We start from the raw sequence: 18780 nt of genomic DNA, 5'->3' as shown, positions 1-18780 counted from the left end.
CATGGAAGGGGAATATTGAATTTCACCTGTGTGTATGATAAGGGTGAGGAAGACAATATGATAACTGCTTTTGTATTAGAGTGACACTTTGAAGGCATTGAGTCCAACCCCTTCATTCTACAAATGAAGAAACTAAGGCACAGAGAGATTAAGTGATTTGTCTGGGGGTAATATAATAATTATTTGAGAGGGAGTCTGAAACAAAATCTTCCTCACTCGAATGTGAGTACTTTGTTTACTCTGGTATTCTTGTAGGAGAAAAAAAAAATCTCATGCTTCACAGCATAATAGGTTCATGGATTTAGAGTCAGAAGGAACTTTAGAGGGCATCTAGTCCAATCTTCTCATTTTAAAGATGGAGAAATTCAAGGCCAGAGAAGGAAAATGACTTACCCAAAGTCACAAGATCATGGGGCTTACTACTATCCTATAGCCCTTTCCAATCAATTATAATCTTTTTTTAAAATTTATTTATTTAACTTTGAACATTCATTTTCACAAAATTTTAGGTTCCAAATTTTCTCCCCATTTGTCCCCTCCCCCCGCCCCAATACACCGAGCATTCTAATTGCCCCTATCACCAATCTGCCCTCTCTTCTATCATCCCTCTCTGCCCTTGTCCCCTTCTTCTCTTTTGTCCTGTAGGGCCAAATAGCTTTCTATACCCGTTTACCTGTATTTTTTATTTCCTAGTAGCAAGAACAGTATTCGACAGTTGTTCCTAAAACTTTGAGTTCCAACTTCTCTTCATCCCTCCCTCCCCACCCCTTCCCTTTGGAAGGCAAGCAATTCAATATAGGCCATATTTGTGTAGTTTTGCAAATGACTTCCATAATAGCAGTGTTGTGTAACAACTAATTATATTTCCCTCCATCCTATCCTGTCCCCGATTACTTCTGTTCTCTCTTTTGATCCTGTCCCTCCCCATGAGTGTTGACCTCAAATTGCTCCCCCCTCCCAATGCCCTCCCTTCCATCATCCCCCCCCACCCTGCTTATCCCCTTATCCCCCACTTTCCTATATTATAAGATGGGTTTTCATACCAAAATGAGTGTGCATTTTATTCCTTCCTTTAGTGGAATGTGATGAGAGTAAACTTCATGTTTTTTTTTCACCTCCCCTCTTTTTCCCTCCACTAATAAGTCTTTTGCTTGCCTCTTTTATGAGATAATTTACCCCATTCCATTTCTCCCTTTTTCCTCCCAATATATTTCTCTCTCACTGCTTGATTTCATTTTTTTAAGATATGATCCCATCCTCTTCGATTCACTCTGTGCATTCTGTCTGTGTGTGTGTGTGTGCATGTGCATGCGTGTGTATGTGTGTATGTGTGTGTGCGTGTAATCCCATCCACTACCCAGATACTGAAAAGTTTCAAGAGTTACAAATATTGTCTTTCCATGTAGGAATGTAAACAGTTCAACTTTAGTGAGTCCCTTATGACTTCTCTTTGCTGTTTACCTTTTCATGCTTCTCTTCATGCTTGTGTTTGAAAGTCAAATTTTCTTTTCAGCTCTGGTCTTTTCATCAAGAATACTTGAAAGTCCTCAATTTCATTGAAAGACCATTTTTTCCCCTGAAGTATTATACTGAGTTTTCCTGGGTAGGTGATTCTTGGTTTTAGTCCTAGTTCCTTTGACTTCTGGAATATGATATTCCACACCCTTTGATCGTTTAATGTAGAAGCTGCTAGGTCTTGTGTTATCCTGATTGTATTTCCACAATACTTGAATTGTTTCTTTCTAGCTGCTTGCAATATTTTCTCCTTGACCAGGGAACTCTGGAATTTGGCCACAATGTTCCTAGGAGTTTCTCTTTTTGGATCTCTTTCAGACAGTGATTGGTGGATTCCTTGGATACTTATTTTACCCTCTAGTTCTAGAATCTCAGGGCAGTTTTCCTTGATAATTTCATGAAATATGATGTCTAGGCTCTTTTTTTGATCATGGCTTTCAGGTAGGCCCATAATTTTTAAATTGTCTCTCCTGGATCTATTTTCCAGTTCAGTTGTTTTTCCAATGAGATATTTCACATGATCTTCCATTTTTTCATTCTTTTGATTTTGTTTTGTGATTTCTTGGTTTCTCATAAAGTCATTAGCCTCCATCTGTTCCATTCTAATTTTGAAAGAATTATTTTCTTCAGTGAGCTTTTGAACCTCCTTTTCCATTTGGTTAATTCTGCTTTTGAAAGCATTCTTCTCCTCACTGGCTTTTTGAACCTGTTTTGCCAATTGAGTCAGCCTATTTTTCTTTTTTCTTTTTTTTTTAATTTAGCTTTTAACATTCATTTTCACAAAATTTTGGGTTTCAAATTTTTCCCCTTTTCTGCCCTCCCCCCCCAAACGCCAAGCATTCTAATTGCCCCTATGACCAATCTGCTCTCTCTTCGATCATCCCTCTCTGCCCTTGTCTCTGTCTTCTCTTTTGTCCTGTAGGGCCAGATAGCTTTCTATACCCCTTTACCTGTATTTCTTATTTCCTAGTGGTAAGAACATTACAGCTGATCCTAACACTTTGAGTTCCAACTTCTTTAGCTCCCTCCCTCTCCACCCCTTCCCTTTGGAAGGCAAGCAATTCAATATAGGCCAAATCTGTGTAGTTTTGCAAATGACTTCCATAATAGTTGTGTTGTATAGGACTAACTATATTTCCCTCCATCCTATCCTGTCCCCCATTACTTCTATTCTCTTTTGATCCTATCCCTCCCCATGAGTGTTGATCTCAAATTGCACTCTCCTCTGCATGCCCTCCCTTCTATCATCCCCCCCCACTCTGCTTATCCCCTTATCCTCCACTTTCCTGTATTGTAAGATAGGTTTTCATACCAAAATGAGTAGGCATTTTATTCTTTCCTTTAGTGGAATGTGATGAGAGTAGACTTCATGTTTTTCTCTCACCTCCCCTCTTTATCCATCCACTAATGAGTCTTTTGTTTGCCTCTTTTATGAGACATAATTTGCCCCATTCAATTCTCCCTTTCTCCTCCCAATATCTTTATCTCTCACTGCTTGATTTCATTTTTTTTTAAGATATGATCCCATCCTCTTCAATTCACTCTGTGCACTCTGTCTCTATGTGTGTGTGCGTGTGTGCATGTGTGTGTGTGTAATCCCACCCAGTACCCAGATACTGAAATGTTTCAAGAGTTACAAATATTGTCTTTCCATGTAGGAATGTAAACAGTTCAACTTTAGTAAGTCCCTTATGACTTCTCTTTGCTGTTTACCTTTTCATGGTTCTCTTCATTCTTGTGTTTGGAAGTCAAATTTTCTTTTCAGCTCTGGTCTTTTCATCAAGAATGCTTGAAAATCCTCTATTTCATTGAAAGACCAATTTTTCCCCTGAAGTATTATACTCAGTTTTGCTGGGTAGGTGATTCTTGGTTTTAGTCCTAGTTCCTTTGACTTCTGGAATATCCTATTCCATGCCCTTCGATCTCTTAATGTAGAAGCTGCTAGATCTTGTGTTATCCTGATTGTATTTCCACAATACTTGAATTGTTTCTTTCTAGCTGCTTGCAATATTTTCTCTTTCACCTGGGAGTTCTGGAATTTGGCCACAATGTTCCTAGGAGTTTCTCTTTTTGGATCTCTTTCAGGCGGTGTTCTGTGGATTCCTTGAATATTTATTTTGCCCTCTGATTCTAGACTCTCAGGGTAGTTTTCATTGATAATTTCATGAAAGATGATGTCTAGGCTCTTTTTCTGATCATGGCTTTCAGGTAGGCCCATAATTTTTAAATTGTCTCTCCTGGCTCTATTTTCCAGGTCAGTTGTTTTTCCAATGAGATATTTCACATTATCTTCCATTTTTTCATTCTTTTGGTTTTGTTTTGTGATTTCTTGGTTTCTCATAAAGTCATTAGCCTCCATCTGTTCCATTCTAATTTTGAAAGAACTATTTTCTTCAGTGAGCTTTTGAATCTCCTTTTCCATTTGGCTAATTCTGCTTTTGAAAGCATTCTTCTCCTCATTGGCTTTTTGAACCTCTTTTGCCAATTGAGTTAGGCTAGTTTTCAAGGTGTTATTTTCTTCAACATTTTTTTGGGTCTCCTTTAGCAGGGAGCTGATTTGCTGTTCATGCTTTGACTTCATGTCTCTCATTTCTCTTCCCAGCTTTTCCTCCACCTCTCTAACTTGATTTTCAAAATTCTTTTTGAGCTCTTCCATGGCCTGTGCCCATTGAGTGGGCTGGGACACAGAAGCCTTGATTTCTGTGTCTTTGCCTGATGGTAAGCATTGCTCTTCCTCATCAGAAAGGAAGGGAGGAAATGCCTGTTCACCAAGAAAGTAACCTTCTATAGTCTTATTTCTTTTCCCTTTTCTGGGCATTTTCCCAGCCAGTGACTTGACCTCTGAATATTTTCCTCACACCCACCTAACCTCCTGATCCTCCCAGCCAGTGTTTGGGGTCTGAGATTCAAATGCTGCTTCCAGCCTCAGGGCTTTTGGCGGGGGCAGGGCTGCTATTCAGTGTGAGATTAAATTCAGATGCTCAGGTGAGGGCAGGGCTGCCTCTCAGGCTCAGTTCCCTAAGGGAGTTTATGCACAGACCTTCAACAATGGATCCAGGCTCCTGCCTGCTTGGAGAGCCCTGGTCTGCCGCTGCCCCTCAGCTTCTGTCTCCCGAGGGGGCCCGAGCCATGGGGGCACCCCACTCCCCCCTTGACCCACCAAAGGGACTCTCTCACAGACCCCCCGTCACCTGTGGGTGGAGGTACCTGTGCGGCCGCTGGAGATCCCGTCCCTGAAGCCCGCTCGGATCTGTTCCTCTCGGTGCCGCGGCCACGGCAGGGCTGTACTCAGCTCCCAGTCCCGGCGCCCAGTCCGCAGCACGAAGGACCTTTTACGAGAGGTTTGCAGGTCTCTCCGGAACAGAAATCTCCCTCGCTCCAATGTTCTGTGGCCTCTGGGTGCAGAATTCGCCGTGAGTTACTTCTTTGTAGTTGTTCTATGGGTTGTGGGTTCGGAGCTATGTGTATGTGCGTCTTTCTACTACGCCATCTTGGCTCTGCCCCTAGCCTATTTTTCAAGGTGTTATTTTCTTCAGCATTTTTTGGGGTCTCCTTTAGCAGGGTGTTGACCCACTTTTCATACTTTACTTGCATCTCTCTCATTTCTCTTCCCAGTTTTTCCTCCACCTCTCTAACTTGATTTTCAAAACCTTTTTGAGCTCTTCCATGGTCTGAGCCCATTGGGTGGGCTGGGATACAGAAGCCTTGACTTCTGTGTCTTTCCCTGATGGTAAGCATTGTTCTTCCTCATCAGAAAGGAAGGGAGGAAATGCCTGTTCACCAAGAAAGTAACCTTCTATAGTCATATTTTTTTTCCCTTTTCTGGGCATTTTCCCAGCCAGTGACTTGAGCTCTGAATGTCCTCTTCACACTCACCTTGCCTCCAGGTCTGGCCAGCCAGCACTTGGGGTCTGAGATTCAAATGCTGCTTCTCAGCCTCAGGGCTTTCGACAGGGCAGGGCTGCTATTCAGTGTGAGATTAAGTTTATGTGCTCAGGTGGGAGCAGAGCTGCCTCATGGTCCTCAATTCCCTCAGGGGGTTTATTCAGCCACCTTCAACAATGGATCCTAGCTCCTGCCTGCTTGGAGAGCCCTTGTCTGCAGCTGCCTCTGCTGCTGGCTCCTGAGGGGGCCTGAGTTATGGAGACACCCTGCTCCCCTCCCAGTAAGCCAAAAAGACTCTCTCACTCACCCCTGGCACCCGTGGGTGGAGGGATCTGCATGGCTGCTGGAGATTCTGTCCCTGAAGCCTGCTCTGATCTGCTCCTCTCGGTGCCATGCAGCCAAGGCAGGGCTGGGCTGGGCTCTGGGTCTGGGTGCGATAGACCTTTTGTTGGTTTTTCAGGGCTCTCTGAAACAAATTTCCTCTGCTCTGTTGTTCTGTGGCTTCTGCTGCTCCAGAATTTGTTGGGAGTTCTTCTTTACCGATATTTTATGGGCTATGGGTTCAGAGCTAGCATATGTGAATCTTTCTACTCTGCCATCTTGGCTCTTCCCCAATTATAATCTTAAAGGTACAGGTATGTTACAGGAAATTTAATATAAAACAACCCAATCAAGAATTCCTTCTATTATATCTCCAAGAAGTTACCATTTGTTCTCTTTCTAAAAACCCTTTTGTGAAAGTTCAATGCTTCCACAAGCAGTCCATTCCACTTTTGAAAAAAGTAAATTATAAGCAAATTTTTGTTTGTTTTCTTTACATGAATTTAACCTTTAATCCATTGCTCTTACTTCTGTCCAATGGCTCTAGGTCAAACAAACATGATATCTTGTCCTAATGTACTTCAAGATTTAATAAACAGTTATTACACAAAGCATTGAGTGCCACACTAGGACAGCACAAAGGAAATAGTAAGATAAGATCTGTAAGGAGGTATTTTCCATTTGAAAAGACAGAATGACTACATGTAACTATGAAAAAATTATAGAATTGATTTCATCTTCCCATTCCATTGATTTTTATATAATTTCACTGCCTTGAATGATTTTTACAACATATATGTGTGCTTCTGAGTGAATGTATGTTCATATATGTCTCTGTATGTGCATATAGATGTACATAGGTGTATACATACACATATACATATGCATGATGTGTATATATGAGTATATATATATATTATATATGTGTACATAGATACCTATAAAATAAGGGATAAAAATATAAGATCTTGTCAATGTTTTATCCTACAACCTAATTATACTTCTAGGTCATTACCAAAAATCTTGCATTTTTTTCAGTATTTTATACAATTACCTCTCTTCTCTGATTGGAAGGCTGGAGAATAGAACACTAAACTCCTCCTAAAGCTTTGCTTTATAGATGACTTCTTTGTAATTTTTCTCCATCAGCAATGCTCCATGGCTTAGACTCCACAGAATAACATGCTCCCTGAGAATGCTCCTTTTGTGTGTTGTTTTCCTCATATTTGATTTTAAATTCCTTGAAGATAAAGTCTATGTGTTTTTCTTATTTGTGTCCCCAGCATTTAGTACATGACCCGGGACATAGTAAGTGCTTAAACAATGTTTATTGAATTGTGTTCATGGAATTGAATTGTATTCCTTAAAGCACCTAGAGAAGTGAAATGTACCTTCATATTTAGAAAATGCTTACTAATAAAGCAGTTGCATGTTACCCTAGGAAGAATGCTGCATTTGGAGTAAAAAGATGTGAATTCAACTTTAAGATCTGCAGTTTATTTACTAGTGTGACTTGGGATAAGTCACTTCACCTCTATGAAGTTTATATTCCTAGAGTAAAATGAAAATGTTGTCCCAGGTAAGATTCTAATTGAGACTTCCATCCAGTTCTAAATCAATAATCCTTCAATATATTGTAATGAAGTTCTAAACTGTGTCATAATGGCCCCAAATGATATAGTTTAGAAAAATGAGAGATAGGCTTTAGAGAGTAATTTGGAGAAGCAAGTGAGATAAAATTGTATTTCTTAAAGTTTCTTGGGAGTCAGGTCAGGTAGAAAGTGCAACAGTGCTCCAGACTTGGCTTTCTCATTTTGATCCCTCTTTCTGTGCTCTAGTTTGGGCTAAGTACATAAGAAACAATTGATAAATTGAGAATATTCATCCCTTTCTAGGTCAATCAGAATGTTTCTTAATTCTGAGTGAATGGAAGTGGAAGAAGAGAGATGTCTGTTTATTAAAATTAGCTCTATATTTCCTTTATTTGACAAACTAGTCTCTTTTCAGTCATTTTCCATTCCTCAATCTGCAAAACTGATTTTTCACTCAAACCTAAACTTTTACATTTGCCTCGTATTTGAACAAGCTAAAAACCTAATGACTACTTAAACTATCTAGACAAAGAAAAACCAAACATCTGCTAGTGATATGTGAAAACTTAACAAAAATGCACACTAAGACTTAGAACTAAACCTTGTTTAAATGAAATCTTTTCACTCATTTACATTGTATCAAGTAAGACCTTTATTTTCTTTGCCTCACAAATCTTCCCCAAGAGAACTATTTCGTTTACTAATTCCTTTTCTTCTATTAACAAAACAGTTACTCAAAAAGAAAAATAAGACAATAGGATCAATGAAATATTTCAATAGCAAATTTATTTTTCTGAATTATATTCATGCATATATGCATATATATATATATATGCAAATATATATCAACTTAAATACATGATTTTACTGTAACTTTACTTATGAATTATTTTCAAAGAATTTATTTGAACTTCACATTTGATGTAAGAAAACAAGAAACTTATGAAAAAGACAAGGCAGCAACTATAGATACTGACAGAAGGAAAATGTGAACATAAGGAAATTAACAGTGTTTAATTAAGATTGCTAAATAAAATGAATTTGAGGCAGCATAATATATTTGAAAGTCATCAAAACATCTTAAAACATGTCAATTGCATCTTCTGGTCCAAGATCCATGAAATTCCAAAGTCATCTGTATCTTGCCTAAGGGAATTTGATACATAAGACATGTGCTGTTCTGCAGAAAGGAGGTATATGAATATCTTCCAATCTGGTATCTGCCTTACTTTAATTTTTGCATAATTCAGGAGCTATCATAACAAAGGACAAAATTAGCTACTTATTTTGCAGTTCAAAATTTACCATTGTTAGAACACTGAAAAGTGGCACTGTAAGTTTAACATCTCGGCCATAAACCAACTTTTGTCAAAGGTTGTGTGATTTGTCCTTCATTCTCCAAGAGAACAATGGCATCAGGAAGATGATGTCATGACTTGCAATTGATTTGGATTTGAGTGAGGAAGGTTTGTGTAAAGTCATCAACCTTTTTCTCATCCAGAGCCATCTGGGTCCAGTGGTCAGATATAGATGTGGAAAACTGGAGATGGCTCCAGATGCAATGGGAAACCTTGTCCTTTTTAAGTTAAGGTCTTTCTGAGTTCTCACTTTGATGGAGGCAAAGCTCATTCAGTGAGGAGGCCTGTTTAAGAAATGAGTCAAGGGATGTCCCCTTTAATAACAAAGAAAAAAATCAATCTGGGAGGGGAAGACCCTCAGAGTTGCTGGTTGAAAGAGAAAAAATTATTATTTACAATCATTCAGGGCTAACAGGACCCAAAAAATAACCATTAAATGGTGCTTGGGCAGGGATCTGTTGTTAGTCAATCTATGAGAGCCAGAATGAATTGGATTTAGGGCAGGGTTTTTAAGAAAGAAATCTAGCAAGTAAACCACAAGATAACCAAGTGGGTTTCAACCTTCAAAATTTACCTTCCTTGTGGGAGAACACCTTCATGTGAGAGCATGATACCCTATATATGAGGGGAGAAGAGGAGGAGGAGACATGAGAGAGGAGAGTGGAGGGAGAGGAGAGGGAAAAGAAAAGAAAAGAAGAGGCACTTATCCATTGGGCAACAATAAGTCCCTACATAAGCACCATTTAATGGCTGTTTTTTGGGCCCAAATGGCTCAGAGTGAATGTAAATAGGGTCTTCCTATGGGGGCCTTTCCCTCCCAGTTATATTTTTTTTAATTGAAGGGACCATCCCTTGACTCACTTCTTTGTCAAAAGAACTTCTTCCCAGAATTTGAAATTTTGCTCCCAGAATTGTGACCTATATTGGGCATTTAGCATTTCCTATTTTTGTGTTTACCAGGGTCTAGTTCTCTGAAAAGGGGGCTTTGGACACAGTCAATCTCACAGTCATGAGAGGCTCTGCCATCAAGAAGCTAAGTTTTTAGCAATTGCTTAGTAAATTACACAGTGAGACATATGTGAGACATGAAATTTGGTTTCTGGCTGAAGTTTCTTTAATTCCCAAGGTTAGCCAGAGAAAGGACAGGAGAAGGTCATCAGAATCTCAGCAGCAACAACTGGAGAATCTGGAAGATTAAAGTTCAGAGTAGACACATGTTTCCTCTTCCCAATAAAAATAACTGTAGGGTTGAGCTTAATTCAAGAATTGTATGGGTTTATAATTCCTTCCAGGGACCAATGTTTGCCTATTTTTCAACCTTCTGTTTTATTCCTAAATGTGAGTTTCCTTCTAGTTTTTTTAATCTGCAGTGATTTATCAGCTACCATGTGCCCTTTTGATACATTTTAAAACTGTTCTCCATAAGAGACAGTGCCTTACCTTTTGTAGAAATAATTGAAAAGACATCAGGGACTCCTTGAGAGCTTTGATTGCACCATAGCAAAAACACTATTTCCTAAGTTGTCAAAGAGTATGGAACAAGAGATACAGTTTCAGAATGCTCTAACTGTGCAAGGGAATTACTAGGTGCTGGACAGGGTGATATATAGCTGAGTTGTACCTATGGAACAGCATAGACCTAGTGATAAAACATCAAAATGAATAATCTATGATAACAGGAGAAAACCTTGTCTGCAACCTCCTTCTACCAATATCACTGACTCACAATACTGTCAATCAGAATCAAACCAGCCTGTGTGTATTTTTAATTAATCATTTAATCAAACTGAGACAAAAGATAAGGGGATGCTGAAGGATGCTTTTAAAGGGCTTCCTTCTCCCTCTCCTTTCCTGATTGAACACAAGAATGTCTCAGGCCTCAACCTCAGAATGTCAAATATGCCATGGGAGTATAAAGGGGATTTACTCAGTTTCGTAATGCTAGGTCCCAACTTGGAATTTGTCCCTCTCTATGTAGTTCCGTAAATAGAGAGCAGTGGGCCTAAAGTTAGGAAGACTCCTCTTCTGGAATTGAAATCTGTCCTCAAACATTGACTAGGTGTGCAACCCTGGGCAAGTCACTAAACCCTCAGTTTCTCATCTGCAAAATGAGCTGAAGAAGGAAATGGTAAACCACTCCAGTATCTCTGCTAAGAAAACCCCCAAAGGACCATCTCTGAAGTCAGACTCATTTTCTTTTTTCATCAAGCCTTTGGAAACATAGTACAAGGAACTATAACTATGACTGGAAGACTAAAGGCTCTGAAAGTCAATATGCTCAATCACACTCGGAATAAGACTGTATCACTATGTATGTCAAAGGTGCCTGAAAAAAAAATGGAAGAAAAGGAGCACAAGGAGGTATTGATGTCTACTGGGATTCAGATCATGATCTGAACTTAAGTGGTACATATTCTGGATGACAGACAAACCAAAGAGCATCATTAGAATCAGCTATCAAAGTGACTGAGCAAGCAAAGGCCCAAAAAAAGGATAGATGATCAACTTATCACCGAAAGTGTGAATGAATGGATTGGCAACTGGAAATAAAATGGCTGGAAAACAAGTAAAAATAAAGATGTTGTCCACAAAGACCAATTCACTATGCTGCATAATATGACTTGAGACATGAGTATTGAATGGAAGTATGTACCTACTCCTTCGAAAGTTGAAGGCAATTCTAAACCACAAAGACTAGTCAGAGAAGCAACTAGAAAGTGAGAAGACTCCCTCCATATTTTGCAGATGGTGAAATTTAAAGTGTCACTGTCTTTGACATTGCAATACAATCTCCAAATCAATCTCTTTACCGTTTCCCCCTCCTTGTGTTGTAGCTATCTTCCACAGCTATTTTTGGTCATTTTTTTCATTTGTTTTCTCAAATTTTCTATGTGCTATTTTAATTTTTCTTCAAGCATGTAAACAAAATACTATATATTATGCTGTAAACATACTATAAATAACTGCAGAAATTGTTCACATTAAAATAGTGAAAGGCAGATATCCTCATCTCTGCCAGATTCAACTAAACTCTTGACTTGCTTAACTCTTGCCTCAAACCACCTAGAAACAAATACAGACTGCTTGACTGCTCACATGACTTTGGAGTAATGAAAGTCACCAGCTTTTTCTTTAGGTAAAATGGGCCATGAAATAACTTGTTATCTGCCCTAACACTGCTTTCTAAGGACTTCTTGGCTTTACTATTTGCCTTGCTTGTATGCCATACAGCAGCTCAATATCATCTGACCTTCTGACAATCTAAGAATGCCTGTTTGGGCCATGCAATCTGACTGTCTGGTGCATTCTTATGATTTTTAGTGCTCAGAACTTTTATAAGTCTTTTCATTTACCCAGCAACCCATTTGAAGGAGCAGGTACATACTTCCATTCAATATTCATGTCCCAAGTCATATTATCCAGCATAGTGAATTGGTCTTTGTGGACAACATCTTTATTTTTACTTGTTTTCCAGCCATTTTCTTTCCAGTTGCCAATCCATTCATTCATACTTTTGGTGATAAGTTGATTATCTATCCTTTTTTTGGGCCTTTTATGTTGTCTTCCCCCAACAAAGTGTGACCATAGACTGTCTTTCCGTAGTTGTCCATTCCAGTACTGAACATAGCACTTGGAACCTAGTAGGAATTGGAATTCAATAAGTATTTCTTTTCATTAATTCATAATGCCTGCTCCGTGATTCCCCTAACCCTTCAGAAAAATGGCATTTTTATTTCATAAAAAAATCCTCTTTTTTCCATTTAAGAAAAATTTTAAGGATTTGATAGGTATTAAAAAATCAGCAACAAGGAGGGACTTTGGGATGAAGTCCAAAATGGGTATTCAGTGATATCTAGTCAATAATGATGTTGAATAGTGCCCATTTGAAATTGTTTTTTCCCTTGTTTTTGGTGGGGGTAAAATGTGCTTTTTTACTTTTACAATTTTGGATTTTGGCTGGATATTAGTTGCTTGTGTAAGTTTCTTATAGATTCAAGATATCCAAGTCAAATAATCAAATTGTTCCCATTTAAAAAAAAGAAAGAAAACTCCCAATGGTATCACAAAGAGTTGGACATGACTGAAACAACTGAACAAATACATCACTTTGATACTAAGAAGATTTAAACACACACAGTAAAAATTCAGTAGTTTCTGTTGTACAAATTTTGAAAAAAGCACTAGATATTTTGTAGTCCCAAACTGTGTCCTGAGACCTTCTTGCCTTCAAATAGGAAAGAGGAGGGAGAAGAAGGCCTTTCACAAGCATCTTCAGCATCCTCTCATCATTTGTCTGTTTGATTAAATCTTTGAACTGGGAAGGTTTCCAGTATGATGGAGTGGGATGGAGTGCTGGGCATGAAGTCAAGTCAACATGAGTTCAAATAACCCTTTAGGTACTTATTAGTGATAAGACCATGATCTCAGTTAACATTGTGTAACTTCAGTTTCCTTTGCTATGAAAGCAGGGTTTTGGAATTGATTGCCTCTAAGATCTTTTCTAGCTCCAAATTTATGATTCATTTATTATTTTCTCTCATCTGAAGTCTAGCCTAATTGAACTGGGAGAGAATCATTACCATAAGGTTTTCTATAGATTTTTTTTTCTTTCTGCCCACATCCACTCAGAAAACCATAGATTAAATATAATAGTGACAAAATAATAGATCTTTGAAATATCAAGCAATCAACAAATACTTATTAAGTGCCCTCTATGTGCCCCCAAGCACTATTCTATTCACTGGAGATAAAAAGACAAAAAGAAAATAATTCATAGCTTCAAGGAGCTTATATTCTATTGGAGAAAATAGATAAAGGAATTAAAGTGAGAGCCTCAGAAAGGAAGTATATGAAAATGCCCTTACCAATCAGGTATAGAGTAGAGGTTGATGTCTCATGTCATTAGATCTCACTGTTTTTCTCTAGTTCTCATAATCCTGAAAGGTTTAGATATTAGATATAACTAATAGAGGATAACTAGGACTTTGCCATGCTTGTCACATCTGCAGAGCATCCTTCCTCCCTTTTGTGACTTCCATGCCAATGATACACTTAGTGATTCTCCCTGAGCCCACAACATATGTCAGAAAGATCACAGGTACTTCACCATCTCCAAGATCCCACTGCTACAGCATCCTCCTTCCTTTCTAATCATTGAGTTTTGCAAGTCAGACTCTCTGGGATCTACCTTTTCACTCATAGCAGTTGTATGATCAGAATATCCTCTGAAACTCTACACAAATTCTACATCCAAATCCATTTGACTCAAGTGCAGAAATTCTTAGGTGTACCTCTGCCCTCTAATCATCAATTAATCTCTTGACATTAAAGACTTAGAACTAAAATGACTCTTGTAAGACATCTGGTTCAACACCTTCACTTTAGAGATAAGGATATTGAGGTCCAAAAAAGGGACATAAGATGGCCATGTTTACATAGGTATTCAGTGGCAAAGCCAGAATTTGGGGCCTTAATATCTGTCTCAAAATTTTGTACTCTTTCTATTGTACCATACTGCTGCTTGCTGCAGAGATATGTGATCTCCAGTAATATCATTTATCCTGAAGCATTTGGGCATATCTTACACGGGGCAATTCTTACTACATGCTGACAATCAGAAAAAAAATAAATGAGAGAAATTGAACTTGACTCAACATATGGTTACTATTATTCTAAAATACATATGTATGCATTCTGTGAATCATTTATTTCAGCAGTGCAAACAAGCAAGAATTTGGGTCATGTACTCCAAATAAGATAAGGAAGAGAATGCAGTTTACTTGAATGAAAAATTAATGTTTGGTAACAAACAAGACAAGGCAATGAGATTTTCTCAGGATGTTTAGTTATTTATGGGAAGAAAAATATGCCCTTGAGACTGTGTGGTAATAGGGACAGGTACAAGCAGTACATGGCCTGCATAGTGCAGAGGCAGCAACTTGTATATAGCCAGCTATTATTGTTCCTGTCTCTTGAACACATCTGAAAATACAAACCTCAGTTAAAGGAAAGGCAGGCCTTCTCACTGTTCCTCTCACTGGGCTTCTGCCTCATTTCCTTTATTTCTTTTCTCCATTCTTCTCTTCCCTCATCATTTCTTTGGGTTGATTCTGTTTAGGCCTTTTAAGGCTTATTACTAGGGAAAAGGGGACAGAAATGGAAAGTGCTATAGGTTGATGGAAACATGGAGCCTGTCCTTAATCAAATAGAAGAAAACTGTATCAGAACTATGGAGGGGAAAGTGGATGCCCAGGACTATCCTGCCTTTTTGGCTAGGGAACCTGATTTATGCCCCTTTTTTAAGCAACTTCAATAGCAAATTAACTTCATTAGGAATTTGTTTCACATTTATAAGGTACAGGCTTTCAGATTGCATTGTCTGTAGCAAAGGAGGCATCAAAATTTTTTTTCAATTCAAATCCATTAATTTGTTCAGATGGAATTGTAAATTATAAACATCTGCCTGCTATCACAGAAATGACTGCAACCAAATTTCCTTATGAAGGAGTTACTTGGACAGTGTGCTTAGATATACTGTTAAACTGAGGAAAGAATTGTCTCGATTTTCTGATAGTTTTTATTACAAATATCTCATAAAATAGTCAAGAATTTTAATAAAATATTCACTTTATCTGTTTGTAGGTATATAATGAATTACAAGCTGGAAAAAATGAATATAATAAGATCGAAGAAATAAAACAATTTTCTCATTTTTATTTTGCATTCTACTCAAATACATTTTTAAAAAATTAAATCACTAATAATGATTCTCTGGGGAGTTGTTTATCTTACCTAAATTGCTTGGGGGAGAAAGACATTCATACAGTGGAAAATATTTTCAATAGATGATCTCACTTGAACCTCACCACAACCTTATGATGTAGCTACTCCACTCTTTGTCACCCTCTCCCCTCTTCTCCAAAGAAATCGGTAGAAAGATATTTCTCTTGAGAAAATACCCTCTACCAGTTCAGAATGGTTCCTGTATTTATACATTAATAGTTTTCCTCTGTGCATTCAGAGATGAAAATATTTGCCCAGGACCACTCATTCAGAATGTAGCAAAGAACTTGAATCCATTTCTTTCTAAATCTACGGCCATCTCTCTCTTCATGTATGCCCTTCTGCCTCTCAACAAAGCCATTTTATCTAGATTTTCAGATGAGGAAACCAAAGTTCATAAAAACTAGTGAGTAACATAAGGAAACAAAATTATAAAGTACCAAAGTAAGGATCTAGGTTTTTCTCTTAGTCCAGCCCTCTATCCACTATACCCTGAGATCTTAAAGCAGTTTATTGTTATTTACAAATAACTAATGAAAACAATTAGTTGCTATGTATTTTAATGGTAAATAATCCCTGTTTCAGAGACAATGGTTCAAAGGAAATTAATATGTTCTTGTTTCCCTTGTTTTGAACATAGAACTTGTTTGATTCTATTTATTTTTTTCCCTTTGTGGATAGAAAGGCTACTGAGGAATTCTTTACCTTTCTAAACTACTCTCATTTGTGAATCAGGCTGTATCATCAACTCTTTCAGACTTCTTAGGTAGTATTTATAAGTCTCTCTCTAAATGGACTTCCCAGCTCACACATTTTAACTGAAAACAACACAATTACCATAGAAATATGGAATCTTTTGCAGGGTGCTACATTCTATGCACTGAAAATATTTAATTTAGAATTCTACCTCCCTGTACTCTACAAAAAAATTGGAAAACTTAGGAAGGCTTAAAATTTAGGATGGATGTTCATGTTCAAAAAGCTATTAGTATCTTCTACAAGAACAACCAAAAGTACCACTACGACAGGGATTCAAGATACACAACAAAGTGTTCTACTACTACTACTACTACTACTACTACTACTACTACTACTACTACTACTACTGCTACTACTACTACTACTACTACCACTACTACTACTACTACTACTACTACTACTACTGCTACTACTACTACTACTACTACTACTACTACTACTGCTACTACTACTACTACTACCACTACTACTACCACTGCTACTACTACTACTGCTACTACTACTACTACTACTACTACTACTACTGCTACTACTACTACTACTACTACCACTACTACTACCACTACTACTACTACTACTACTACTACTACTACTGCTACTACTACTGCTACTACTACTACTGCTACTATTACTGCTGCTGCTGCTGCTGCTGCTGCTGCTATGCATTTATATAGTCTTTTAATGTATGCAAAGTGCTTTACATTTTATCTCATTTGATCTCCCTAGAAACCCTGGGAGGTAGTGGCTATTATTATTCCCACTTTACAGATGAGGAAAATGAGCCAGAGGGAGCCCAAGTAAGTTGCGCAACATCATAAAACTTCTAAGTGACAGACTACTGTACCTGGAGTCAGGAAGATCTGAGTTCGAAACCAGCCTCAGACACTTACTAATTATATAACCCTGGGCAAGTCACTGTAACACTCACTCTTTGCCTCATTTCCCTCATCCATAAAATGGGGATAATAATAGCATTTGTCTCCCTGGGTTGTCATAAGTATCAAATGAGATAATAACTGGAAAGTATTTGGCACAGTGCTGTGTTCACACATGATAAGTGCTATATAAATGTTAGTTGTTGTGATTGCTGTTATTATTTCTTCCTGGTCCAAATTAACACTGTATATATAATGCATTACCTACTTGTCTAGTGAAAGAATGAGCAAATTAATATTTTCATTTAAAAATATTCATGAAGTCCATTCAGCTCAAGAAATGTATATTTATTACCTTTTCTGAGCAAGAAAATTACAGTGGATATGTATGGGTATAGGGCTGGCTTTGGAATCAGGAGTCAGGAAAACATGAATTCAAATCTTATGTATGGCATATATAAGTTGTAAGATATAGGCAAATCAATTAACCTCTCAGTGATCTTAGGAAATTTTCTAATACAGTTCTATAAGTTGTGGGGGTATTGCATTTTACACACTGGGTGTCACTAAAAATGATAAAAATTCAAGATTGAAAATATCATCATGGTTATTAGCATAATTATAAATTTTAGAGATGACTAACTAAATGTATAAATGCAAGTATCCCTAGGATCTATAAATTTCTTGGAATAGAATAACAGAACTACTAAATCAAATTTTTCAGTGTTTAGAAAGGCTTACTCTTATAAAAACCTTTTATGTTTTTGTTGCTTTTTTTTTTTTTTTGACATGAAGGCAGGCACCACAAAGATATATGCTTTGGTGATTTAAACAATAATAAATTTTTAAAGAGGTAATCAAAAACCTAGGTGAACTGGAGGATACAATCAAAATATTTTATTTCCAAAACATGAAAAAAAATTGCTGCCCCCTGCATATTGCTGAAGCAATAAGGATGCATATTCAGGCATGGTAATAAGGGAATGTACTAATGCTTATATTAGGAGAAAATTATGCCTGTGACAAAAGAATATTCACCTTAATTATTACTCCCCCTCATCCATATACAACATGTACATGTGAAGGGATTGTATTCTTGGAAATGTAATTATACATAGATATTTCAAGGGTCTATGATTTCAATGACTTGGGTATTCCCTCCACTGGCTCCTATTTAAACCCCCACTTTCATGGATGACTTTTGTGAGATGTAGTGACTAAAAAATTCATCACTTTGTGGTTAACCTTCTGACGGACTCTGTAGTTACTTATAATTTAGGTCACTTGTATGACACAGTCTATTGCTAGGTCTCTTGTATGACCCAGTCTATTGCTAAGTTCGGCAGATAATAGACATCATTATGCCTGAACTAAAATCCTTTTCACTTTGTTATTCATGCTAGAGTTTATTCTAGGCTGGAAGGCCTTGAGGAACTTAGAGTCTTCTTCATCTCACAAATACACAATGAGATAGCACTTTAGTGGAGTTTACATAAACTACACTTTTTTTTGGACCTGACCTCTATTTTCAATTATGTAAAGAAATCACAGTGAGAAACCCCTTTCACCATTCAGAATCAGTACCTTGTTGTCCAATTCAGATTCTGAGAGAGTTACCCAGAGTACCAAGAATTGAAGAGACTTACCCAGAGTCACAGTCACTTTCAAAGTGGAGATTTGAACCCAGATCTT

Source organism: Notamacropus eugenii, chromosome 3, assembly GCF_028372415.1.
Source record: "Notamacropus eugenii isolate mMacEug1 chromosome 3, mMacEug1.pri_v2, whole genome shotgun sequence".
Taxonomy (NCBI): Eukaryota; Metazoa; Chordata; class Mammalia; order Diprotodontia; family Macropodidae; genus Notamacropus; species Notamacropus eugenii.
The sequence above is the reverse complement of the archived record's forward strand: the minus strand, read 5'-3'. Positions refer to the sequence as shown.